Here is a 27,396-nt window from a genome sequence, read left to right as displayed (position 1 = left end):
GAGAATGTTCTCTATGAATATGTATACATGTGCTTGTTAAAAGCTCTAAAGTTCTGTTGTACTATATTCAAGTAGTGCTTAACGAAGGGATAGATTACTCACTAGTAATTAAGATAATGTGGTCTTATTTTACTTTAAAATAGAAAGAAAATCCCACCATACTCAGAGCCGTCTTTTCTTGTTTCATTGTAATACAACCTGTATGTGTTGAGTTTACATACCTACTATTCCACAGTTGTTTTATACATGTTAACTTGGAGAAGACCCACAGATAGATAATCTAGTCAAATCTGGCTGTTCCCTTGGAAGAATGTCCTTTTCCTAAAATATCTGTAGAAAGGCATCTTTGGTCTGATATTTACGTGGTTTCTGAGGTGTTTGAGACCATATGTTTGGCCCTGGGAAAGAACTGTACTGTTACCTCCTACCGTTTAAAAAATACTCAGAAAAAGCAACAAACCCAGACATGCGCCCTGTAGCACAAGCCTTTTCATTAATGGGCACTGTAAATACTCCTCCTCTCAAATTTACTGTCAAGACTATTACTGATCCTACTGATTTTACTGTCAAAGATTCAGCATTCACAAAGCACCTGTAGAGATAAGTTCACTAAATTTTTGCTACAACAAAAAAGCCACCATGTTGTACAACACAAAACCAATGTGCTTATTTAACACAATTTAGACTACTCATTTGAGACAATTCAGTTAAGCCCCTGAGACTTATACAAAGCACATCTTCATTAGATCAAGTAACTTATGTGATATTGTAACCATGAATTAATCATGTTTGAAAGTCTAGGTTATTGTGAAATGTACTAAGTACAACTGACTGGAAAACTCATTAGATATCTCTTAAGACTTCTTCTAGTGTTCTTGTAGTGTACAAAGTGATATTCCATTTCATATAGTTCACCATTAGAAGCATTTATATTTAGCATTTATAACAAAGCTGCAGTGTTTTCTATAGCTTCTTAATATGTTACATTCTATGAAGCAGTAACTGCCCATGGTAACTTAAAAGATTTGGTAAGTGCATTTGTAAAGTTATCTAGCTGTAATCACTGTACAAAAAAACCTGTAAAATATTTTTAGATTGACATCAGTCATGGGGTGCAGTGTAGCACAATGCTCTTCCTCAGTAGGGGTAAAACAGTTCACACTTTACCCTATTTTGAGAAAATTATCAGTGGTGGACAGAGGAGCGAGAGTCACACTGCTTTTGGTAATGAAGAATGCTGACACCTCTCTGACTCTTCAATCTCAAAGCCAAATATTATGAGGATAGGAAGAAAAATATCTTTCCTGAAGGAAACTGGCACCAGTAAAGGTGTGGCAAAATTTCTAAGAAGAGAACAAATTAATGATAACAGTTGATAAGCAGACGACTTACGTGAAGCTGCTGAGCTGACACAGCTGGCCTGGAGATATGACTGACAGTCAACCACTTTATACTATAGAAGCCCCATCCAACTTTTTAATGGCAGAATCTTCTAATATACATCCCCCTTTGGACTTTGTGTGGAAATTACTTTCTTGAGTCTGGACATTCCTGAAGGTTATTCCTCAAGGCTGAGAGAAAAAGATTTACCCATGTCATTGGTATGGTATTGGGGAGTAACGTCAATCTGTACTTAATTATTTTGATAGCTTTAATATAATTTCTTCAATATTGTTTCAAAAAAATCCCACTATAATAGCAGTTATGACTACCTATATTCTGTAGTTAAAAATTATGAATTCTTTTAGTCTCATCATTAACATGATTGTCATCTATTTAAATAAATTATTTATCTTATCCTTATATTTGTGTTGCCACCTTAATCCTACAAAGGACAAAGTCATATAAAGGCTCAGTTGCACTTATATAATCCTTTAGACCTAAACTATTGACCAAGTCTGTACTAGCATAGGACCCAGATGCACTTAGATGCCTCTCTGAGAAGGTGTTGAGAAAGGAAAGTGGTCCTTTCTGAACCTCATGACTCAGCAGCAGGGTCTCGCTCATAAATCTTTTTTGAAGCTCCCTTTCTGCTCACACCTATAAGGAGCTTTCATATATAAATACATTCTACTCTCATAAATAGAATAGCCCCAAATTATTGTTTGCTACTTGCTCTTCAAAGTAAGGTTTCATAACTAGGTATATGTTCAGAAGTGAAACAAGCCCCTTTTTTTTATTATTTTTCAATTCTAATACCAATAATGAAACAAAGTGGCCAATTTTCAGTAACTTTGAAATGAAAAGTGAGAAATATCTGAAACTTCCAAAATCTTCTAAGACCTTGTCAATAAAACCCTATTGAGTGTTTTCTAAGTACCTGGATAACTACTTAATCAAAGAAAAACCAAGAGGTCATTTAAAAAAAAAAACAACTTTTCTGTGTTTTTATGGTTGAGTTTTCGTTTCCCCCAATTTTTACTAAAAGAGGATCCTTAAGTTTTCTACAAGGAAATGAAGACAGAAATGCGGCAGCCTCATTCTCCTGCCAAGCAGAGTATAAAATGTGTGTCTGGTTTTTTATAGCTATAACAGATAGCAAGGCAGTGAGGAGAGTAGGGGAAGAAGATTTTAGTTTGACTTGAGTCAAGTAAGACAGAACAGCCTTAGGCATAGCAGTGCTATCCTGTGTTACTAAAATCACTTTCCTAGCAGTATAAGAAAGTGACTCATTTTAAGACATTTCTGTTGTTACAGTGCAGTCTATATGACATTTCTTGTATAATTCAGTCATACTTCAGTTTCTCTTAAGATATTCACCAATTCAATGAACTGTTCTCATAAATTAATATAGAATGAGGTTCAGATTCCAATCACTGGTGAGACATACTCCTAAACAGGATTGCTTACTCAGGTGCTGGTGAAGAGATGGTTTCCCCACTACAACACTGGCAAAGTCCACAGATGTCATTCTTTAAAACAAAACCAAAAACTTGGAAATCAGACACAAACATATTGATATAAAAACCAGCAGGAGATAGAAATCAGTAAGTGTTCCTGTAGTGATATGCCTATATCAAACACTTAGTTGCAGCATGGAGATGTCAACAACAGTTTCATTATCTAGGGCAAATAATTCTTCAGCCTAGATTCTTCCAGTTCAAAGCCAGCATCACTACTGCCTCATCTTGCATTCTACTTTAATCCAAGAATGCTACTTAAAATCATATGTAATCTGACACCCTCTTGAACAGAGTATTACCATGCCAGCACTGAACTCAGGCCTCCAGAATCTTCACAACAAAAAAGATAGATTATGAAATAAACTAGATTGTATGGATTTCTTTGGCATCCCTTCTTGAGGTTCCAAAATTAGTAATGGATAATTTCTGCAAAATTTATTTTCATTTAGCTCTCTGTAAGGCAAATGACCATCACCTGCACCTCAAATATGCAGATTATTTAAAATTATAATTTCACAAGAGTAACAAGGTTAAGTAAATGCATAACGAAATTCATGTCTTCATTTATGGAAGTAATTTAAGAAAAATAATTTAATTTCATTTTTGTTATTAAAAAGAAGCCAATTGTTGAAAAGCAATTCATGTAATAACTTAAACATTTTCTGTCAAAGTATCTATAGTTTTGTCTTTGAAAAATATTTTCTGAAAGTATCAAGATAACTACTGTTGCCTTTTTGTAAATGCATTTTTGAAAGGATAGCCACTACATTTTAAGCCCTTAAAATTGCTGAGCTGAAAAAAGCCTTTCATTTAAAGCTTCACAATCATTATCCTACACAGTATGAACACATGGGAGTGTTAATTTAATTTTCATCAAAAGCTAGACTGGTAAATCCTGTCTCTAGAAATAGACCCCAAAATCACATGCACAGGTCCAACTACCATCATAATTCCAAAGGGTAGAATTCTTTGCAAGTGACAAGCTCAAAAATTAGTGTCTGATTCTTTAATCATTCAAAATTAGACAACAGAGAATGCCTACTGGCTGTCATTACTGACAGTATTGGCACCTACTCTTGAAAGAATCCCACAGTGAGTTTGATATTAAGAGAATCTCAGTCAACTTCTGGTTAAAAAATGCCTTGCAGTTCTTCCAGCCAGAACTGAAAACACTCCTGAGACAGCTTTACTGGAGATCAAAAGAAGTTCCATTTATATGCAGCCATTAGGCATGTGTACTCTTTTATATGTTCTTCAAATAATTAAGGAACCACACAGGCCGGGAGCCCCAGTGTGCCAGAGTGCCATAAGAACAAAACAACAAATTCCAGAAGTAAAACAGACCAAGGCATAAAGACTTTCAAAGCACTACCCTCTACAGAAGTCCTACAAAACTTGTTACCACATCATATTTAACTTTAGTAACAGATTCAGTGATGGTGTCCTAAACTTTGAAAAGATGCCGAACACAAACAACAGCTCCTGCTTCCTTTTTTCTGACAAGGTGCTGCTGCTGATGGTTTTAGGTCTGCGAGGACCTTTAATTTTGTAGTTGCTATCTAGTAACATTGTTGTTGCAGCGATGATGTCCTAAGTACATTTTTGACCTGGGGGTAGAGTTGTTAGAGCAGTCTATTCACAGAAGTGTGTTGAATTAATAGCATTCAGCCATACACTGTGCTAGCACTCCAGTGACAGAAAGGATTAAATTGTCTCCCACCTTCTTGTTCCTTATGCACTTGGCTAAAGACTGCATTGACTGCATTGACAGCTAAGCAATTGAAGATTAGAAAAGCTAGAATTGCCAGCTAGCAAGTTCAGGATTACGCAATCACTTTCCTGCCAAGAAGTAAAAGATACACTTAACGTGCTGATTTACAACCAAGAAGATACCACCAACACAGAAATTTAAGATCGTTCTCATTGTGGCTTTTCCCTGACATTTGCTATTTTTACTAGTCCTGGAACAGAGATTATCAAGCATGTTTCTCCTCATGCCAAACACTTAACCAAAACATCATGTTCAGGGATTTAACCTTCCTGAAAAATTATTCAATTTTTTTTGCCATTTGCCACAAATCCCAGATAAATAATACCGCAAAAACAGTAACAATTCATTATGCCATATAACAAAGAACAGAATTATTATTTTAAGAAAAGGAAAATGAAACTTCTTAAAAAAACCATAGAGCAGTGCCATCTAGTGATAGCCACCATATATAAAAAAAGTTTGCATTAATATGTGATGCAAATAGAGTATTATCAATCACTGAGCTTGATTCTTTTCTCAGGCAAAATATTTGTGGAACAAGCTGCAAGGGTAATAATGAGTTATATCAGAGGTCATGCACTTACCACTTCAAGAGAGCTCAGCATTTGCATTTCAAATTAAAAATGCTACTAGCAGCATATTCACAGGAAGAATCTATCACCCCTCACTATACAGTGTTAGGAAAGGAGTTAATATTTTCAGTGCTCTACAAATAAAACAGAATAAGTATTAGTGAGCAGTATCTCTGTTGGTACCTTTGAAGGATGTACTGGTAATTATTAACTGGAATAAAACTACATGAGAAACAGAAAACTGCATTGTTCATACACAGATCTAAATTATTTTCCTGACAGCTGCAGAAAATTGTTCACTTATTGTACTCTAAGTGAACCCTGACCATAAATATTCTTAAATATTGGATAGCTTGTGTAAAAATGTAAGAACCCAAGCACAGGAAATAATGCAAAGAAGCAGAAATATTGATTATTTTCCAGTTTGTGAAATATTTCATTATTAGCACCTGCTCCTAAAAAATTCTTGGTGTGCTTTCTCGTAAAACTATAAATCATTGAACTATTATTTTAGAACTCAGACTTAAATTTTGCATTAAAATGTATGCAAAAATATGCACTAAACTTCTTTTAAATGGACATCAGTTTGTATTATAAGAGTAACAGATCATTTCTGCCTTTGTGAACACAGGATGGTAGAGCAGAAGTTTCAAAAGTACTTGAAGCTATGCTCTATCTGCTTACCGTAAATTTCAGAGAGCCTTAGTAGTAAATCCTTCTGGTTAGCTTAAAATGTAATTTCTTTAATTCAGATCAACAGAAAGGACCACACTGTTATGTATATATTATGGCATTGCTTTCTGCAGTTTTCTGCTTGCTTCAGAAAGACTGAACAAACAGTAAATTATAAAGTTTTGTTAGATGTGTAGCTTATATGAAACATAATGTACTGGTAACTTGTCATGGGCCCAAAGCCATTACCTAATTGTCAGAGTTATTCACAATTTCAAACCAGAGATATGATCATATTGCCTTCAAATAAAACGTTACAGCAGAACATGTTCTATTTTGACAGCTGCTGAAGAAAGCATATCCATATTACACTCCAAATTGACTTTGCATGTCTGACACCACATTTGAAGCGGTTTAAGAATTTCTAGCTATGTCGACTTTCTGTATCTGTTCTCTTTTCTGCCTCTGCTGTTTCAAGGACATGTCCAGAGTGAAAGTACTTGAAGATAACAATAATGATATCTCTTTCAATCAAAAGCAGAAAATTTAAAAAATACACGTTATCTGCATTTCCTCCTCTCTACCATTCTGGCACAGTGTTTTTTCATGTATCCAGAAGTCATACAAAATACAAAATACAGAAGTCATACAAAATACAAAACACAAGATATTACTAGTACCAAGAAAAACACCATACAGGTAGGATGGATATAATTAAAGCAGAAATATAAGTTCTTGATATATTACAGGCGCTCATTTAGTGTCCTTCCATATATCAATAATACTGTGCTGATGCCTTTTCCTGGTCTTAAAATCAAGAGCCATACATGGTTAGAAGGGGAAAAGGGATTTTACCTTGGTATTTATTTTAAGGATCCTTAGGTGCACACGTCCAGGTCATGTGCATCAAAATGCACCCTGCCGAAATGCCCACCCCAAAAGATCAGGTATAACATTATAGGTTTTACTAATTAGTATATCTATCAAAGATTCCCCAATGAGAGGCTCAAGTGAGCCCCCCTCCCCAAGGAGCCTTCCCCTGGATGGTTCTATCTTGGTTTACAGGATGTGTTCTGGAGAGGACCTTGGGGTCTGGGGCACACTGATCCCTAACTATGACGCTTCTAAAATGTTTAGTCTCTCAGCTTGACAAACAAATCCAAGAATGTAGGCAAAAAGCACTAAGAAACAACAGAAGTTGTAAAAAGGTATAACAGGGTTATAAAAGAAAAGGCAAAAAATCTTCATGGCATCAGTTCTACTGTGTGAATAAAATAAAACTGTGACCTTGATTACATATTTAAGTGTAAATTCTAGCAGCCATGGACATGATACAGATTCCTCATACAGAACTTGTAAAATTATGAAGATTGATTCTTCTATATGAAATATCTCCTTACTTCCAGTAAAACTCCATTTTCTAGCTAAACGGTGTCTCTGAACTGCAAACTAAGCAATAGCTTCATAGCTTTATAAAAGGATTCAGTGAAAAAAAGCCATTATCTTTAGATGCACCAAATATTCAGTACTGTTACCCTAACTGAATGAGCAATGAACTGTTTGAGCCTGCTAGCTCCTAAATCTAACCATAATCTCTTTTCTGCAATTCTCACCTGACATCTATTCAAATGAAACAGAAAACCCCAAATACTTATAACAAGCTGATTTAAAGTAAGGCCAAGCAATATTAAGCAGAAGTAAAAACTCAAATTTGGTTGTTGTACAATTTAATATCAAGATGGTGTATTGCTATAACACACTACATGATTATAACCAGATGTTGATGTAAGTGTTTAAAGGCTACTGTCTACCCACATTTCAAAGTAACATGTGAACTGTTTTAAAGCAAGACTATGAAGAATAGAATGTACTGGTCAAATAGCCATGTAAATCAGGTTGGGTAGTGGTGCAGTAACCAATGGAGCAACAATTAAATTGATGGTTCCTACTGTCTGGTACCCTTCCTTTTGGGCAATGTAAATTGCTTCAGCTGAACAGTTAAAGCCTCAGAGGAAAAGACAAACCTCCTGAGCACAGGGAAGCAATTGCATAACATGATGTAATGCAAAATATTTTTTATGATATTCAGAGCATGCACTCTTTTTTATTTTTTTAAGTCTTGTTTTGTTCATCTATCACTGTTAAAAAAAACTTTGCCTGGATAAAATACCTCTATAGTTTTGGGGGAAAAAATCCTGAAATTCCTATTTCGATACTGTTTGGTTAATGGATTATTAATTTTAAAATAGTTAGTAATTCAAATTTCTTTACCCATCACAGGGCTTTTTTTTTCCTAATGGGAAAAAACCCCAGAAACTAGAATATTTGTTATTAAATACCCTCATCACATCTCTACCTTTTCCATTTCAAAGCTTTACTATGTTAATCTTAATGTATGTGTAGGATTTTAATTACTTACACATGACACGGCTTTTTTCTTTTTTACCTTTGTGTGTTTTCAAAACTACAAAAACTATTGACAAGGGGAAAGTCCAAAATAATTACTGAATAGATATAAGCAAGATTTTTGTAACCTTCTTAATAATTTTTTATTTTAATGTACAAAACTTTTTAACTTGTCTTTCCACAGTAGTTGTTTGACAGGAGGAATTTGATGACTTATTTTGCAGTCCCCAATGCATAACACTGCCCATTACTTAATTACTTGTATGTCAAAGTAGAAATTATATCTATTTCTTAATAGAACTAGTTTTTTCAAAGTCCCAAATGACTCCTGTGCTGAAAACTCTCTCCCTAAAAGAACAGAAAAGACCTAATGGCTCAACACAACTTCCATTTTTAGAATATGGTCTGAGAAAAACAGAGAACTGCTTGTTGTAAAGAATAAAAAAGCCAAATTATTTACAATCCTTTTCCTTTCTTAAGAACATGTGTGCAGTTTTGTTCCTTTAATCGAGCATTTTATAAAAATATATGAAGAGCTTGATAAAATACGTTATCAGTAAGAAAAGTGATTGATAGTAAGAATGCAACTGTACATTCACCTTAAGCCATGCTGGCAGCAAGAATGAGGCTGGGCAGGACTGTTTTCACAGTAGATTTGTATGCTTGTCTCCTTAAAGTGGGCAGCAGTCATATCCTCCTGATATGTTCATCTAGATGTTTTAGGATGTTGACTTCATTTCTTTTTTTTCAATTACTTCCTTGGGGTTTGACTAGTACTTAGTAATTCCTGACATAATTTTTCTTCCTAATAGTTGGCTATCCTCCAGGTCAGACATAGCATTTAAAAATAAATTATAGATTCAGAATTCACTCAGATGCTCAGCTATGCATTTCCTTCAGAAATCTAGGAAGCAAGCTACTGCAAGCTTATTATTTACTGCAGTTTAATTTCTACAATTGTTCTACTGCCTTTTATTTCATACGTCTTTTCACTACCTTTGTAATAACTCTAAGATAATTACTTCCTCCTCATTGTCTATGGAGACAACACAAACAAGAATTTCTTGGGGTTTAAGCTTATGTGAATCTACTTATCTACTTTATAACCTATTCTAGCAAACTCAATCCATTCCCAATTGGAATGAATTCTTGTTTGCACTAGGGTCTGTTTATGTTGTGAGCAAAGAGAAATTTTATCTCAAATTAAACTGATCCTCTCACTCTTTGAAAGCTTTCACTATCCAGACTGCAAGAAATGAATATATTCTGTTTTCACATGTTACCTATACCCAAAGTGCTTCTTTTCCATTTCAAAGTGTGCCAGTTTACACTGGGAAAGGGAGAGTCAAAAGCTGGCATGAGACAGGTATTTTCTCAATAGATTTGGTTGGTCCCACTCAGTAGCCCAAAAAAAAAAAAAAAGAAAGACAATCAAAAGGAGTATAAAGATACATGCTAATATAGAATTCTGCATATTCTTCCAGACTACATCATGTACTGGCATAAACACAACCTGTTTTACCACGGTTCGTCCCCACATACATTATAACATTAAATTTTTCCTGGCTTTCAAACCAAAAATCTATTCCTTCTACTAATGGTCAAAGTAATACTTTCTATTTAATAGAATGGTAAGCCTCATCTTTCCTTCTGTATAATTGTCCTGGTTTTGATAGTTGCATACAGCATGGGAGACATTCAGAGGAACATCTAAAGCAAGTCTTGTACTCAAATGTGACCATTGAAGATGAGTGATTTTCTGAATCTTAACACTTTCTAACACCCATGACAGGAACAGCAACACAGTCTCATTTTCTAGGACAATTATTGCTATGCCTGGAAAATTGAATCACAGTGTTTAAGCATACGTGTAGTTGGTTACTTTTGAGAACAGCCAGGAACATTAATGCTGAGAGGCCACAGGCTTGTCTGGCTCTCTCATTCCCAGTCACACACCGCCATTCCAGCTTCAGTCTTCCCTATTTCTTTCCACTTCAGAAACATGAGACTTTGTCACAAGCAATCACAAACTCTTCCTCCTCTTTAGTGGACCTGGCATCTGTTATCTATCCCAACTAAGGATCTGCAGAGTTGTAAAATCTCACAATCTTGACATCTCTCCCTCCTTTTTTTTCTCCAGGGCCTACGGGGAAGCAGAATTTCTTCTTCCCAAGGAGCTTGTTTCTCTTCTTGTGTCTCTTTTGAGGTTATCTGCAGTCTCTATAATCATAGTAAAACATAGTTTGGTCTTTGTATGTGTCCTTCCCACACACGTTACCTGCCTGCATGACTGGTGCCTTCCAGAGATGGTGGAGTTGTGATGATTTCAATAGATTTTGATACATGTTGACTTAAAAAAGATGTAAGTCAGCCATGGGAAAATATCAGTGCTGAGGCTCATGTGTGCTGTGAATGGGAATCTACTTGATGACTTGTAACAGAATATAAATCTTTCTGCTTTAAAGGAAAAAAAATCCTGAAAATGCCAAACTGAGCTTTTCCTCAAAAAATCCTCTCTTATGAAATTCTTAACAGCTACTGCTATTCCACAAATACTTCACCAAAACACAAGTTGAAATGCAGTTCATGAATTGCAGCAATCAAGAGATAAATACCATTTGAAGAAAACTTTGTGTTTTCTCAGAAACAAGATAACCTGAAGGAAATAATAGGAGGAAAGCATAATTTGCAAGTTGGAAAGTGAACAGAGGATGACAGTCTAAGTAGCAGTCCTGTACTAAGGCCAGACAATTTGGTCTCTCTAGTGATGTGATTCCCCATATTACTCTCCTAGTTACACAAAAAACTCTAGGGAGTGGAGTCCAGGAAATCCCACTCTTCCCTTAGAGATGAAGCTCTGCATTTGTACAGCTCAAAGATGGCCTTTGGCCTGCCTCAGTAACTGCCACCCCATGGCTCTTGTAAGTATTCCACACTGAAGATAAGTCTACTTAAAATTATTGGGGCTGGGGAATGGGAAGAAGTGAGGGCTGCAGAGCACTATTAAGTTCCTATAATCTTAACAAATGACTGCTGGTTGTTCCTAGGCGTTAAACATGAGTATCAGAACAAATGCAATTTTCTAAAGTATAACTTCAAATATAAAAAAGTAAGACTTAAGACATCTTACAGATAGTTTACAGGATAGATCTGATTTTTTTTACCTTTTAAAAGAATATCTCTTCACCTGAAGAAAAATGGCTTTAAGAAGCCATGAAAATTTTATTTAAAAAAAAAAGTGAAAATAGAATATGTGATTATTAAAAGTTATAAAACATTAATCATAGTTACTGTTGTATGAATACTAGCTAAACAAAAAGAAATAGGACTGTAGGATAATTATTCTTCTTTATTCTGTCCAAAGGATAGCCATTTTGCAGTTAATCCGAAAAACTCCACAATGATGAGATATTTTTATATAGACAAATATTTCTGTTGAAGACAATTCTGTTTACTCCATTCAAATACATCACAGTTTATTTCCAATGATGAAAAAAGTTTGCAAATACTCTACTTTTTTTTTCTTTCATTGCAACTTTAATTTTGAGATTGACATCTAATAAATTTTGTCACTTTGTTTGTCCAACTAAAACCCAATTTTCTCCATTTTCTTTCTTTTTAGGAAATGTAGTAGGATCATTAGACAGAAATCCAGATATCCATTTCCTTCAGACACATTTAGTCTTCTGATTTCTTTTTTTTTTTTAATCACCTACTTTGGCTATGCCATTTAAAAACCACCAGCTCAGGCATAATTTTGGTGTTTCCTTACAACCCTTGCCTACTACGAAAGGAATAAGAAAAATGTTAGCAGAAGTGCTAACCAATAGTAAGAAGCAGTTTAAAATATGTCCCCCTTCAATAAAATATTAATTTCAATGCACCCTTACTTCTATTTTCTTGTAATTAGGAGTATTTCTGGAAGATAGGTTAAATGGTCCACTAATTCCACCTCACAGACAAGATGTTCACTAAATATCCACACTGACCTAATAGGACTTTTATAATCAAGCTGAAAATACTAACAATATATTGATAAATAACAAGACTCACCTACAATCTGTTGATAGAAATATCTACTTCCAGTTTCAAAGTGAATGGGAAATTAGACTTTAATCAAATAACAGCTCTGATTGGTATGTTTATAAATAATCTTGTGAACTACTGCTTCATAGTATAGTCACTGAGAGAAAAAAAAAAGTCACAAGATTTGCATTTTATCAACAGAAAATGGGCCAGCAAAATGTCATTATACAACACTGATGACAGTTTATCTTCTGTGTTTCCTCTCTCCACAGATTTTCATCATTAAGAAATGAAATTGTAGCTAGGTATCTAAAGGCTTATGAGATGGCAAGCAGATCAAATATGAATTCTACTCAACATATCTCAGGGGAATAATATTGATATCTCAGCACAGAAAACATTGATTGGTATATTGCATATCTTGAAGACCAATGTCTATAAATTTCAAATATTTCAGTTCCATTCTTTACAGAGTTATCTCATTTATTTGAATGTTTTTCTGAGGTAACAGAGAGGCCACAGTCTCCAAAAAAGAAGCAAAATCTTGATTTTATGCTTTCAAATTAAGTGAAAAAAAACTGTCTGGCTGAAAATTCATAAGCTGAATACATTTTGGAAACTAAACAGTTTAACTAGTCACTGTACTAATTAGAAATGAGCAATAATTTATAAAGATTCATAATTAGACAGAGCTTAGCCAAATCAGCCTTATGACAGAGGCATGTCAATCAATGACTAATTAGAAATAGAATTTTCTTAAATTTCCTGGATATCTGTACAAAAAATGAAGAGAAAGCACGAGAATTAGAATGTACTCAGCATACTGTATCATAGTACTAGTAGCCAAATAAGCTAATTTGCAATAGGAGAATGCAGCAATACACATACCTAGTATCATACAAATTTACTGAAATTGATCCATTTATCCCTCCACTTGTTCATCATCTGGATTTTTAACCACCAGCAACAGCTATAAGGAAATCCACCTTCTCACAAAGGACAAGCCAAAGAACCAACAGACAGCTACATACAGACCATTCAGAACTCCTTAACCTTTGTTTCCCCACTTTATTCACTAGGGTTTAGACAGTTAAAAGGTACACAAACAAAAAGCCAAAACCTTTAAAAACAGGCAGCATGACTTAGAAAAATCACCACAGGAATCCTCCTAGGATCCTTATCAATACCCTCTCCAATAACCACACCCACTCGGTGTTTATGTTATTTGAAGAGACAAGGTATGAAAAGGCACTAACATAGACTTACATTGCTAAACTCGGCATAGAGGCACTAATATCCCAATCTTCAGACCTCCTTAACTGTCTGTATTGGAGAAAAATGATACAGATTCAGAACTACAAAGGGCAAGTTACTTTGGTCTTTTTTCTTAACTGCAGGATACCCAAATCCTGGTATTAGTTCACAGTGGCATGCCAGCGTAGTATTAATCGCAGTACTTGCAGACAGCTCCTTAACCTAACAAGCTTCTCTAATACTTCGTATTTTTTCACCTCTTGCTGCTACTACGCAGGATAACATTTCCTCCTAGAGCCCTTTCGCAGAATGTCTGGATTCTAGAACAGTAACAAAAGATCTGATACCTGTTATACTACCAAACCACACTGTTTCTATGTAGCCGATCACACCTTGTGTTGTTCAGTCTATGTAGGTGTTATTCTTACTCTCTGAAGAGGGAATTCAGAGCAGTAAAACAGTTTTCAGGGATATTCTGTTTACCTAAAAAGAATAGTATCGCTGTTCTGATGCACATATATTAGCTACTGTCAAAATCACTACTTTTCAAGAAAAATAAGGAGGTGGCACAGTAGCTGAGGAGTCAATCATTTAAAGTGATGATCTGAAGAAAAAATCCCAAATCCCATTTTGACTGGAATATTTACACATATATATATACATAGTAGGAGTAGGAACATACTGACATTAGTGCACTCTTCTGTGTGGCCCATTATGTAGCAAAGTAGACCACACAGCTGCTCCAACTCTGCAATGAAACACTTCCTGGAAAGGGTGTAGCCGCTAATGGAAGTGCTAGTGCCTTGATTGCATACAGAAGGAACAGAGACCATCTCTTTTAATTTTGGGCTTTTCATTGGAAGGTAGAAGCTCAGGAAAGCATATCCTTTTATTCTACCTCCTAGAAGATTTTTTTTTTTTCATGTGGAGGCAGCTGTTTTAGGTCTGAATGATAAGTTAAATGTTATATAATTATTTTAGGGCATATGCATTGGTGTGAGGTAAAATCTTACATATATTGTACATTGTAGATCTGTCAATTCCAGATATGTCACTGTAAAAAGTGGGGTAAGGCTTCAGAACTATTGTGTTCATGCTTTACAGGTTATGGCTTACCTCCATGAATGCTACACAAACTAATTTTCACTTCCATTCCCTTAGTGCTATAGTTTTGACTGAAATAAAGACTGCATGGCTCATTTTCATGACAAAGGCACAGAAAAGCTGTGTGCTTCTTTCTGCCCCCACCACCACCACCCAGCACTTGGCAAGCAATGCAAGTTCACATATAATTTATTTCTGAAGCATTCAGTGTTCAGACGTTTTCGTTTATATATGAGAGGTTTTTCTTTTTAAATGAGAAAGTTTTTTGAAAGAACAGTATTTTAGCATAGCAGCATGTAATAAAAACACACTGCAGTTCTTTGCTGGGCAAGGAAAGCTAGAGGGGAAAATGCTTAAGAACATTCGATGCTTACTCCAGCATCTATAGAACAGGACTTGCAAAACCTTATCTTTTAAACTCAAGACTGGACAAATGATGAAATGGTAGATGATTTTCTTGCCGTTATTTTTCTTCCAGGTATGTTCAGAAGCACCTGCATGTACTTCGAGCTGCTCCCTTAAAGGGGGGGCTATTGTGGATTTGCTGTGCAGAAGGTAAAACAGTGCCTTCACCGTACACCACCACCATCACCCCCCAAGACCCACTTTACTTATGCACGTACTCCAGCGAGCACATCCACCACGGCAGCGGACACAGGTGTGGAAGCATCTCTTCGCTGGCGACAAAGGACTATTGTGTTTGTGTCACGTCTCTCGGAGCCCCCGCAGGACTCTTGCTCCCATCGCACGGTTCCCCGCCCGGCGGGGAAAGCTCTTCCCCAGGGAAGGTGTGATGCTGGGCACGGCGTCCCGTGCCCCCAACCCCCGACTGGGGCAGCCCGACACACACCCCTCCACCACCCCCCGCTGCCAGGCGGGCAGCGCCGTCCGCCGTTCGTCCAAGAGCCCTCGGGGGGCCGGGGACGAGGCCGGCCCGGGCGGACGGCAGCGAGGGCTCTGCTGCGCCGCGTCCCGCCGGCTATCGCCCACCGCAGCCCTCACAACGGGAGGCGCAGACCCCACGCCGCGATCTCCTCTTCCCCTCCAGAGGCCCCCCCCCCCCCCCTCGAAACTTATTCTGCCCTCACGGGCGGGCTCCCCTCGGCCTCCACCCCCGACGGCAGCGGGAGGGTGCCCGTCGCTTACCTGGCGGCTGCCGGGGCTCTCCCTCACGGCGAGCGGCGGCGGGGCGCGCCGCAGCCGGGGCTGCCTCTGCCGCCACCTTCACAGCCCCCTCCCGAGGTGAGCGATGCGCGGGGTGGCGGCGGGGAGCGGACGGGGAGCCGTGACATTTAACCGGGGTCCCTCTCCTCCCTGGCGGGCTAGGCGGACGATCACCGCCCTCCTCTCCGCGGGCAGCCTGAGGCGCAGGACGAAGCCCAGTCCATCCCCGGAGACCCAGACGCAGCGCGCTGCCCGAGCCGCCGGCGGCTCCACTCCTCTCCTGTCCTCTGCTCCCGCTCGGTAATCGCCGCTGCGACTTCCCTGCGGCGGGGGCCGAGAGATGCAGCAGCCGCAGCCGGGCAGCGGGGGCGAGGCTGGCCACCTGCCCCTCGGCGGGGCCAGGCGCCAGGGGGACAGCAGCGGGGCGCAGTGGCGAACGGGCGAGGCGGCGGCGGCAGCGCGGGGAGGCAGCGCCAGCTCGAGGTGAGGGCGGGCGGGCGGTGGGGAGGGGAGGAGGGGGCGCGTCTCTGTCAGAGGCGGAGCGGCTCCTTCCGCGCGGCGGCTCACTCGCCGGCGAGTCCCGCCGAAGCAGCGGCGGCACCTCGGGAAGGCAGCGCGGTTCCCCTACCCCGGTCGCGGCTGGGCCGCGGAAAGGCACCCCCGGCCGTGGGCAGGCGGCCGCCGGCCTTTATTAACCCTCCCCGCCGTGAGGAGGGAGCGCGTGCGGCGCCCCCGCAACCCCGCAAGACGCGGTGCCCCCGCCTCCCCGGCGCGGGTGGCGGCGCGGTTGATCCCCCCTCTTCCAGCCTTGCTCCCGCCCCGCCGCGTTGCGGGGACAGCAGGGCGGCTCCGCGGCGCGGAGGTCGGAGCGCCCCGGCTCCGCGGGGTGCCGCGGTTCGGGGGTGTGTCCCCCCAGGAGCGGGGGGGCGCGGAGGAGGGGGAGACCCGCGCGGCTGAGCGGCCATTTCAAGAGCGGCGCGGTGCGGAGAGCGCGGTTGGTCCCGCTGCGCGCCCGACGGCGCCGCTCGGGGCACGCTCCGGGAGAGGCAGCGGGAGAGAGGAGGGCACTGTCCGGCGAGCGAGGGGGCGCCGGCGCCTCGGGGAGGCCCCGCGGGCGAGGGCTGGCTGGGGTCTGGCGCGGCTGGACAGGACGGGGGTGCGGCTGCGGAGCGGTGACCGTCGCCGTCGGCCTTGTGTTCTGCAGGCAGCCGCGTCCGAGGCTTCCTTGGGAGCGTGCTGCGAAAAGGACGCTGACCGCGTCGGTGGTGTGAGGGCGTCTCCAGCCTTCTCGTCGCTTGCTTGGCTTGCTCTTGCTGCTGGAAGAGCTGTTGCTGGCCCCGTTCTTCCCTGCACTTGGGAAAGTCAGTGCTGCATGGGGTTTGGAGCTCCGTACCCCACTCTGCGTTCTTTTTACTCTTTGAAATAGTTGGATTTAACACATTTTTTTAATGGAGGACGTGGAGTGTCAGGATTACATTGAGCAATTCAGGAAAAGCAATACCAAGTCCCTATGATTCTAAGAATGATCCATTACTTCTTTTTAATTTCTTTTACTGGCAGCAAATCGTATCCCTGTCATATCCCTGTCCATAGAAGGCTGTCTGGAGGCTGCAATCCTCAGAAACCTGCATGTTCTAAAACTGATGAAAAATTGATACATTGAATGATTTTCTCTTACCGGTAGGAGCAGTGACATGAAAGTTACACAGAATCAAATAGTAACTGTGAGTTGTGCAGTATTTTGCATTCTCCCTTCACTTTCACAAATGTACAAATGTCTGCATATACACAGTTTGCACAGCTTTTTGCTAACATAGCAGGGTGGGAGGTAAATGAAAACATACATAACCCAGACATGCTATGTTGGAAGAGGAAGACTTAGAATAAAGGAAGCTAACACAAATCAAACATAGTCCTTTTTTTTTTTTTTTTGCCACAAACGTCCAAGATTATGTGTTTGTTTGGTTGGGTTTTTTTGGTTTTTTTTTTTGTTTTTTTTTCAAGCAGCATTCCAAGCAGTAGATCTGGTAGATAGCCATACTTCAGAGATAAGAAAATTGTTGTCTTTGCAGCAGAAGGTTTTCCATTTAGCTTCTTCAGTCAGCTTCAGTGTTTATTTCAGTCTTACCAAGACCTCCTGTTTCCTCTTGGCTCCTTCTGTGGCATAAGCCACCCAAAGATCGAGACAAACGAAAGTTCAGCTAGCTACCTTTAGCCACTGATAAATAACTTTGGTTAAAGAGAAGTATCTTGATGTTGGTCCAACATCTGTTCATGCTATTATACACATAATGCACTCATCAATAAAATGAAGCACTGTTAATCCAGAATGATGCTAAATATCCACTCAGGAGGACTATGGCTTATACTAAATTATAGGGAGAAACAATAGGAAGGAATAATCCATAATTAAATAATTGAGAGTTCCTGCAAAGTTGGGAGAACACAGTAAAATGGTACCTGGTTTTATTTTTTATAAAATAAACACCCTGTCATCTGGATTCAAAAGCAGTTAACTCACTGAATTTTTCAAATTAACCCATTTTTTTAAAGCACTGACAGCATAATGCAGTGTTCCTTGAACAGGTCTCAAACTGAGTACCCAAAGACATTAATTAATACTGAATCCCAGCTATTGAACTGTAGTCAGTTAAAAACAACAACAAAGAATCCACAAAACATTGCTGTCTGTGATTTCTGTGGAGTGCTAGTAGCACAAAGAGATTGCTATTCTGAAGAAATTGCACTCTGTTTTCATATTCAGTAAAATTGTGTATTGCATATAGCAGTTTCTAAAATTTGCCAGTTCAGTGTAATTTTTCTGAAGGTATATAAACAGCAACATAAAGTAGTGCACCTACTCTAAGAAGTGTACTGACAAGAAATGAGAGTCTCTTCTGAACACTGCCACCTTTTGAGTGTTACTCTAAGGGGAGGACAAAGCAACATAGCTGTACCTAAAGACTGAATTACTACAGACTAAAAATAGAAACAGGAAAATACTAAGGTTATCACTGGAGCCCTTGGAGATTTTCCTGAAGAAAGAAGATGCTGCAGGTGAAATCTGGAAAAAATTAGAGACTGAAACTTAAGCAGAATGGATCACCAAAGGGAACTTCATTAAATGATAGAGCAATGGAAAGCTTTAATAACTCTTCTGTGTCTCTTCAGTCAAATCACAGTTGTGGCCTGTTCAATGTACTGTGCGTATTTTGTGAATCACAAAATGTACCTTTGCAGTAAGATGCCCAACCTTAATGCTGCCTGAGAAGCTTGCCATTTTCTTTCACGTGTAGGTATTTGGCTTTCAGAAGAGATGAAACAACATTGCACAACAAAAAATCAACTGTTTCTGTACTGCTGGCTCTTCAATCAGGTCTCCATATAAAAATCGAAGCTGATCAGAGTTTTTTTCTCCTCTCGGGAAGTATATGCATAACACAACCTAAAAGCATTTTCAAAAGCACCCATTAGCTCTTTAATTGGAAGGGACTTTGAGAGGGTGTTGTACTTCTATTTTGCTATAAGGTCTTGAAAAGGAAAGAAAAAGAAGTTCACAACCATACTTCCTTTGTAATTAGCTCTGAAAAAGTAGTTCCTATAGAAACAAGAATTTTTATGCATTTACCTTCAACTGTATTGTAAGTAAAGACTACAGTCCCTCCTCAAATGAAATTAAATAATCTTTGAATCTGATTATTTTACATGAATTATTAAATGTATCAAAATTCTTTAGCTATTTTTAGCTGTTTTGTAAAGATTTCCTTCAGCCAGGGTACTGCCACTCAGACGTTTCTGTAGCAAGAATGCAAACAGTGCTGTTCCTATTGGTTTTGGTATCTACAATAGGTTTTTTTCAGATTTATAGAAATGTTAAGCCTTATAAATCTCTGAAGATCGGGGCTCACTATGGTGTTCTCATGGGTGTTTTTGCCCCGGTATTTAGCATATCATTTGGCATCTAGGTAGTATGAAATCATAGGCTGAATCATGGTTTGGGTCATATCGTTATGTATATCTCTATCTACAAAGAGCAATAAATACATTAAAGAAAATTTAAATAAGAAAAAAAATGGTTTAGAATTCACATATGCATATGAGTATATGGTTTAAAGTTTCCAAAAAGCGCTTTCAATGATAAATGAACTCAAAACTTCAAATTTTAAACGTTTTCAAAATACATGTATTTTAAAAATGCTTCTCACATACTAATTTACAATTTCTTGTGAAAAAAAAATATATTTTGAAAAATCAGTATTCCTTTTACAATATAAAATTATTCCTAACCCCAAAAGAGAACTCAAAAAATAAATTGGAAATCAAAGATTGTTTTTCCATTACATACTTCTTACACTGCCACTAATTTCATTCAAGATCTAATATCTTCTCAGCTCAGCTGCTTTTACTAGCACATCTCCTCCATTTTTCTGTTTGAGAAGTGGTTTGAGTGGAATTAACAAATGTTCTGTTGAATTAAAGGTACTCTTGGAGTATAATGAGACCCTACTTTATTCATTTAAAGCAGTACTTGCAGTGTCTTTGCATGTAGAGCAAAATCTGCAAACAGTGGCTAAATCTCCAGAACTGAAGGGTGGGCATCGTGTGTTGTGTGGCTCTTCTAACTGTGGACAGGGTGTGCTGCCCAGCAGGTGGGGAAGGTGGGACTTGCCATCCATGCCAAAGGCGATGTTCTTTGCTGATGAGAAAAGGACTTGTGCTGGAAGCACAATTGCTGCATGAACAGGACCCACATTTTTGTGGCAAAATAGATGCAATTTTGAGTTTAGTGGCATGAGATGTGCTGTGGGAGAATCATCACAATCACATATGTGTGAGTTCAAATCATGATGTTTACCAAAATAATACTGTCCTGTAGTTCTGCATAGTTTTTGTACATGCTGCAGTAGCTCCCTAGTGGGAATCCCTGAGTTCTTCCTAGCCATGCAAGTTTTCACTTTGTAGACCACCCCCTTGCCCCAAGCATCACTCAGCGGTGAAGGAGGTTTCATAAAATGTATGTCTATATATCACTACTTACTCTTAATAAGTTCTGACCTGATAAATATTGTATTCTTTTTTTCATCACAGAGGTGAATATTTCACTATCTTTTACTTCTAATCATCTGTAAAGTGTCTCCATTAATTATCTTAAAAAATATTCAGCAGGTATGAATCATGTCTTTAGAAACTACAAATCAGAAATTTAATTTTTAGAGGACACCAAATAATTCTGGATGGGAAACAATCCCTCTTAAATACCAGTAGGAAGACAGCAGTATAACTCCAATGCACGATTGCTACACATTCAGTTCCCAAAAGATGGAAGATAAGCACCATTTTCATCTCTTAAATGCTGGAAAGGCCAGAATTAGATGCATCTCTGACTGCACAGAAATGATACACTGTCTTTTGTGCTTAATTACCCACCTATTTCTTTGTTCAGAAGCAGGGCTGTAGTAAACATAGACTCTCAGAAAAGTAAAGATATAATGCATTCCTCTTCTCTTGTTCTAGCTAATAGAAGATGGACGTAGAGGGGCATTATGTACTTCCTTTTTATTTGAGCATTGCATGAATGTTGGAGGTAGAAAGACTTCAGAAAAGTACTGAACTGTTCTTAAATCACAATCATATGAAATCTAGCTGAAAGAAATCTAGCTGAAAGAAAACTAGCTTATCATTTTCTCAAATTGTTTTTTGGATCTTATTCACTGTTACTTTGCTCCAATTTCTATGAAAAGTATGATGTCAATGGCATTAAGAGGATGTAATTTACCAGTGTAAAATAGGAGTATCTCACAGGTGAAGCCAACCTGAATTTTCAAAATTAGCATTTTCACTCAGCAATTTTTCTCAGCTACAGAACATTCATACTCTTCTAAAGAACAGGATGTAGCTATTGTTGCTGTTCAAAAGCTTCTCTAAATCATAACATGTTATTTAGGGCTAATTTGACCAAAGTTCTAGTGCTTGTCGTACACATAAAGCAGGAAGAGCAATAGCTTTGGTGACAGATAAGGAAGAAAAAATTGTGACATCGTTTGTCATTTCTTGAAGAGAGGGCAATTTAAGTGGCCAGCCTAAGGCCAGTTGCATATACTATTACTTCCAGCATTTGTTTACCATCTTATGTTACCCTCCTTTTAAATATTGACATAGTTTTTAGTTATCCTGTCAATACTTTTATTTAAAATACACGTATATAATTTGAAGAACATGAGGTACATGCAAGAAAGCATGTTGTGAACAAAAGCTAACAGAGTATGCCTTGTACCTGCATGAAATTCCTAAGTACGATGGTAGTTGATAAATAATGGGGTATGTTTCTAGTGTCTTAGAAAAAAGGGCTTGTGGGAAGAATTTTAAAATGCTGTAATGAATAAATGCAATTTATTTTTAGTGTGCTGTGATTTAACCCAAGCCAGCAACTAAGCACCACACAGCCACTTACTCACTCCCCCACAGTCTGTTTGGGGAGAGAATTGTAAGAGTAGAATTGAGAAAAATTGTGGGTTGAGATAAGGACTGTTTGATAGGTAAAGCAAAAGTCGTGCACACAAGCAAGGCAAAACAAGGCATTCATTCACTGCTTCCCATCCTCAGGCAGATGTTCACCCACCTCCAGGAAAGCTGGGCTCCATCACGTGTACTGGTGACTTGGGAAGACAAACGTCTTCACTATGAATATCCACCACTTCCTCCTTCTTCCCACATCTTCATACGCTCAACATAATGGCATATACTGTGGGATACCCCTTGGGTCAGTTGGGGTCAGCTGTCCCAGCTGTGTCCCCTCCCAGCTCCTTGTGCACCCCCAGCCTCCTCGCTGGTGGGGTGCGTGAGGAGCAGCAAAGGCCTTGGCTCTGTGTAAGCCCTGCTCAGCAGTAACAAAAACATCCCTGTGCTATCAACACTGTTCACAAATGTAAACATAAGCTAATAGCAGCTTCTGTGAAGAAAATTAACTCTATCTCAGCCAAACCATCACATAGTTTTCATACCTGAAATAATTTATATTTAACTAAGCATCCACTTTTTTTGGCAGTATTCACTAAGCAGTGTTGAAGATATTAATTTTAACAAAATTGTCATGCATTCAAAACAGTTTCTCTAACACAGACCCATTTCTGCCATCATCAAGATTCTTCACACGGAGATAGAAATATTCCAAAACCATCCATGCATTACATAATAATCCCATGCTAGCAACTGCAAGACTTCGGTCACTTGGTAAACAAAAGCAAAATCTGGTGTCTGTCCTCCTCACATTTTGGATGGGTATGAACAACAGCATCATTTTTTCCAAGCAGTAGGACTCTTGTTCTAATGTATTAAATAAGCCTGGGGGCTGTTCTGTGGATTACATGGCAAATAAATGGCCTGTCCTCACTCCGGCTATCAAAATCTCACTGTCTTCAAGCAAGGGTTACTGCATCCAAACTCTGTGTTGTCCCAGAAATCATCTAGGATGCTGTTGAGCCAGGCCAAAACCAGGCTATTTTGGAGTCTCTTCTCCCTGGAGGTTAAACTGACCAAGTTCCAGTGCCTGTATCCTTAGACTGTTTATTTTAGTACTTCGTATGCAGCACTTCAGCTTCTGTTTACCTTACAAGTTGAATGGTTGAAATTCCTAAAACCTTTGGTTAAATTTGTTCTGTGACTCTGTCACTTGACTGTGGTACCAGATGGTGATAAAGAAAAAATAGACTCTGTTGCAGTTCCATAATTGAAAGCCAGATGGTGATACGAAGGCTGATAGAGGGAAAACAATAATACATCACTGCCCTTCTCTGCCTCAGATTTCCCGCTATTGCTATGTTACTGAAAATGCATCTGTTCAGACATTACTCATATTTTATCATGCAGCTTTTTGGAACAAAAATTTGTGAAACCGCAACAGGTGCAAACACTAGCAAACCTTCTATTTTCAACGTATGTTACAATAATAATTAAGGTTCAATTTTAAATCCAGTTTTTGTCAGAAAATGAAAATATCTCAATTTCTGCAACTAAAACTAACTTTTTATTTTACATGGGGAGACAAATTCTCAATATTACCTGAATAAAATGGATTTAATCTAATAGATAACTAGTCACCTAGGAGAAATGTGTTTTCACTTTTAATGTAATGAAAACTGAAATTTTATCTCTAAAAAAATTTGTAAACAGGTCAGTATATGTGAATGATAATTATTCACTAAGGAATTTTGAGAGTAATTTTAGAACACGTTGTGCATAGCTGCCAGGTTCAGCTGAAATTGCTTTGACAATTATAGTAAGAAACTCTCCTATTAAAATTTATTTGAATTTACTGATTTGGTTTCTTTTGCATGAGGAGGTTTTCGTCAGTCATCAGTTATTGCCTCACCAAAGTAATAAAATAATTGTAGATGTTAAACAAAAGTTGAAATTGTCAGGCAGACAGTGAGACAAAAGAAACAAAACCAGAAAAAGTTTTGCTTATTATTTAGAATTATGTTAATTTCCATCAATAAAATTGCAACTCAAGGACATTAAGATAATTAAACAACTGCTTCTGTGAAATGCTTCTATTCATGGAAAGGGTATCAATGTTGCATATATTTATACATATATAGATATAAACCTAGCTATTAAAAAATATTACTGATGCCCTAAAAACTGCACCCTGGGATTTTAATTTTACTTTCATTTGGTACTGTAAAACAAAGGAACAACTGGTTGCAATCTTGTTCATTCCAGGCCCAGGAATGAAATTCACTCTCACTGAAGTGAGTAGAACCTTTTGGGCAAGAGCTAGCTGCTGAACCTCATTGTTTCTGCTTTGCACGGGGACTGTGCTAGGTAATGTCTTGCAGTGTTTTAAGTGAAGACACAAGGAAAATTCTTTCCTCAAAAGAGCTGCTGCAGTAATTTGAGTAACCTTAACTCAAATTGCTAAGTCATATGAAGTGCTCACCATGCAAAGAATTTAGAACAAAAAAATCAGAACATTTCAAAAATAAACTGCTTGATGAGTATAAGGAATATTTTTGCTGTACATCTACTTTCAATTGAACTAAAGTTTGTACAATACTTAATTATTATATAGTCTGGGTTCATGGTCCGAACTTGAAAGAGAAAGTTTTGCAATTCATGAATTAGGTGAGTAGATCTGCCCTTAGCAAAAGAAGGGTATCTGGCTCAAAATTTAGGGATGTATCAAAGCATCTTTGATTTGGGTACACAGATGACGGTTGGAAGAGACAGCTGAAGAGGACACACAAAGACTGAATTCAGCAAAAGGGTACAGTGTTCCTCTACAAGCCTTTCCCAAGCAGAGGTCTTCTGATTCAGCTGGGAGTTGCAGAAAAGAGAGACATCTGACCTGTGTGAATTCCTGTTCACTCTTTCTAAATTACTTACAAGTAACTTTTGAAGAGAATAAGCCAGGCTCAGAATGTGACGTTGCATAAACTGTCAGCCAATCTGCGCATACAAAGACTGACCTTCATCAGGTGTGTACTGTGGTGTCTTCCACATGCAGCTTATCTAGTTGTACTACACATGTAGTGGCAAAATCTTGAAGTTGTGCTCAAATATCTGTCTTTTCCTACTAAAAGTTTGAGTAAGGCAAAAACTCTTTTCTTTTTTTCTTTTTTTCTTTTTTTTCTTTTTTTTAATTTTTCCCTGAAAGGCTTAATTCAAGATAGATCATATTCTTCCTGAAACTCCTTAAAGACAGTGGAGAATAAATATTCCTTATTTTGAGTTTTGCTGCCTGGAAGGAGCTGGAATGGTGGTGACCCATCTAGGACTGCAGTCCCACACCTAAGTACTGGTTTTGCCTTCCACAGAATTTCTTATAGGTAAGAGCTATGTACATTGTCACATTGTATCAGAGAAGCCACTTATGAAAATGTGAAGATAAACTATATTTGGTCTACTGAACTGGCCTTTATTATCTCCATACCCAAGCAAATGCATGAAGAACTTGAAAGAACACTTAGAAGGACATATTTTAACGGCATATAAAGGGTATAGTGAGATGTATCTGTGTGTTCTGGTCCAGTCAGCACCACAACCCAAGATATATTCACAGTAGGTACACACATAGCGAGCACACGTATAGAAAACAGACACACACACACATATATATACATATATATACACATGACTAGGCACAGATCACAGATAAGATTCTGAACATATGAATCTTGCCTTTCAGAATAGCAAAGGTCCCATCATTAGGTTTAGTTTCTGACTCCTCAGCTGATTTAAAGGGTGAATGGATACAAGTAAGCCATCAGTTCAAGTAGCACTTGATAGGGCAGGGTGACCTTTTCTGTTGCCTGAGTTCAATGTTCAGAATAACTGGGCATGATACACCATGCAGGGGAAGAACGATCTTTAAGGGACCAAAAACTATTTGGCCTTCATACAGAGGCTTGGTAAATACCTGTCGTTCCTCAGAAACTTCATGAGGAGAAGAGAGAAAAGCAGATAATTTACGCATTTGCTCATATGAAGTAAAGACTTCCATCCCTCTAAGCATAACTAAGAGATCCTTTAAAAAAAAAAAAGAAAAATACATGAAATATAATTGTGCAAAGAGAAATTTTCTATCTGTAATCTCTGACCCAAGTCAAACAATTCTTTATGCTGATTACAACATATTTTTCAGGTACAGCAGGTCAATGTCAAAAGCAAATATACAGCCCTTTCATGTTCAAGGACAGCCCTTTAGCCAAAGAAAGCTTTGTTTTGTCCTTAAAAATCTTCAGAACACAGTGTCTAGAAATACTGGTTGCGTATACGCGTATTTAAAGGACTTTACATTTTTAGCAGTGCAGCTTCATTATTTTACTTTGCTGTCCAGAGGAATATCCTCTGAATTTCTCATCCACAGAAACAGAAATCCTATGGAGTTTATTTTACATACAAATAAATTTTTAAAAATCATGTCTAAAATTTTGCATTAAAAAAAGAGAGTCCATATGCTGGTCTTCTCAACAGCTATGAATTTATGACTGTATAGCAAGAATAGGAACTAGAAAAATCTATGTTTGAAAGTCAAGTTGCTTGGTTGTGTATACCAACTGGCAGTGCACACAGGAAGATGAAGGTGGCAAAACAAATCTTAGAAATCTACATCTTGCTTATAGCACTTTGAAATCTTGATAGTCAAGGGTAGAGGCTGGATTCAGATGCTACTACAGAAGATCAGAAAAAATACATTGATAACTGTGATTACAAAGAAAAAAATTAAGATGCACCAAGAATATTTTATCTGCACTTGTGACTATTTCATTTGTGTGTGAATCAGACCAGATCACTATCTCATGCATTAGCTGATGGAGGTTTACTCTGTTTTCAGTGACTTTTAAAATGTACTTTTAGTGGCAATTCTAATTCAACAATATATGTCCTCTAAGTGCACTCTGTAGCATTTCCCTCCCACACCATATGTGAGCTACCTTTTTATAATGAGAACAAAGAGGAAAATAATGGATCTTTGCTACTGTTTAGTGAATGGAAATTTTTAGAGTTGCTGGATAGTACTGCA

General features: G+C 38.5%; 1 protein-coding gene across 1 annotated transcript in view; it reads right to left on the bottom strand.

Moving 5' to 3' along the window:
- LINGO2 (leucine rich repeat and Ig domain containing 2) overlaps positions 1 to 16,296 on the bottom strand; it is a 512,261-nt gene extending 495,965 nt beyond the window's left edge. The window contains exon 1 of the mRNA XM_069001991.1: positions 15,855 to 16,296. The gene's annotated coding sequence lies outside the window, so the exon portion shown is untranslated. The remainder of the gene's footprint in view (positions 1 to 15,854) is intronic.
- Between the last annotated feature and the right edge of the window lie 11,100 nt (positions 16,297 to 27,396).

Source organism: Aphelocoma coerulescens, assembly GCF_041296385.1.
Source record: "Aphelocoma coerulescens isolate FSJ_1873_10779 chromosome Z unlocalized genomic scaffold, UR_Acoe_1.0 ChrZ, whole genome shotgun sequence".
In the NCBI taxonomy this organism is placed as follows: Eukaryota; Metazoa; Chordata; class Aves; order Passeriformes; family Corvidae; genus Aphelocoma; species Aphelocoma coerulescens.
This window is presented reverse-complemented; position numbering and strand designations above follow the sequence as displayed.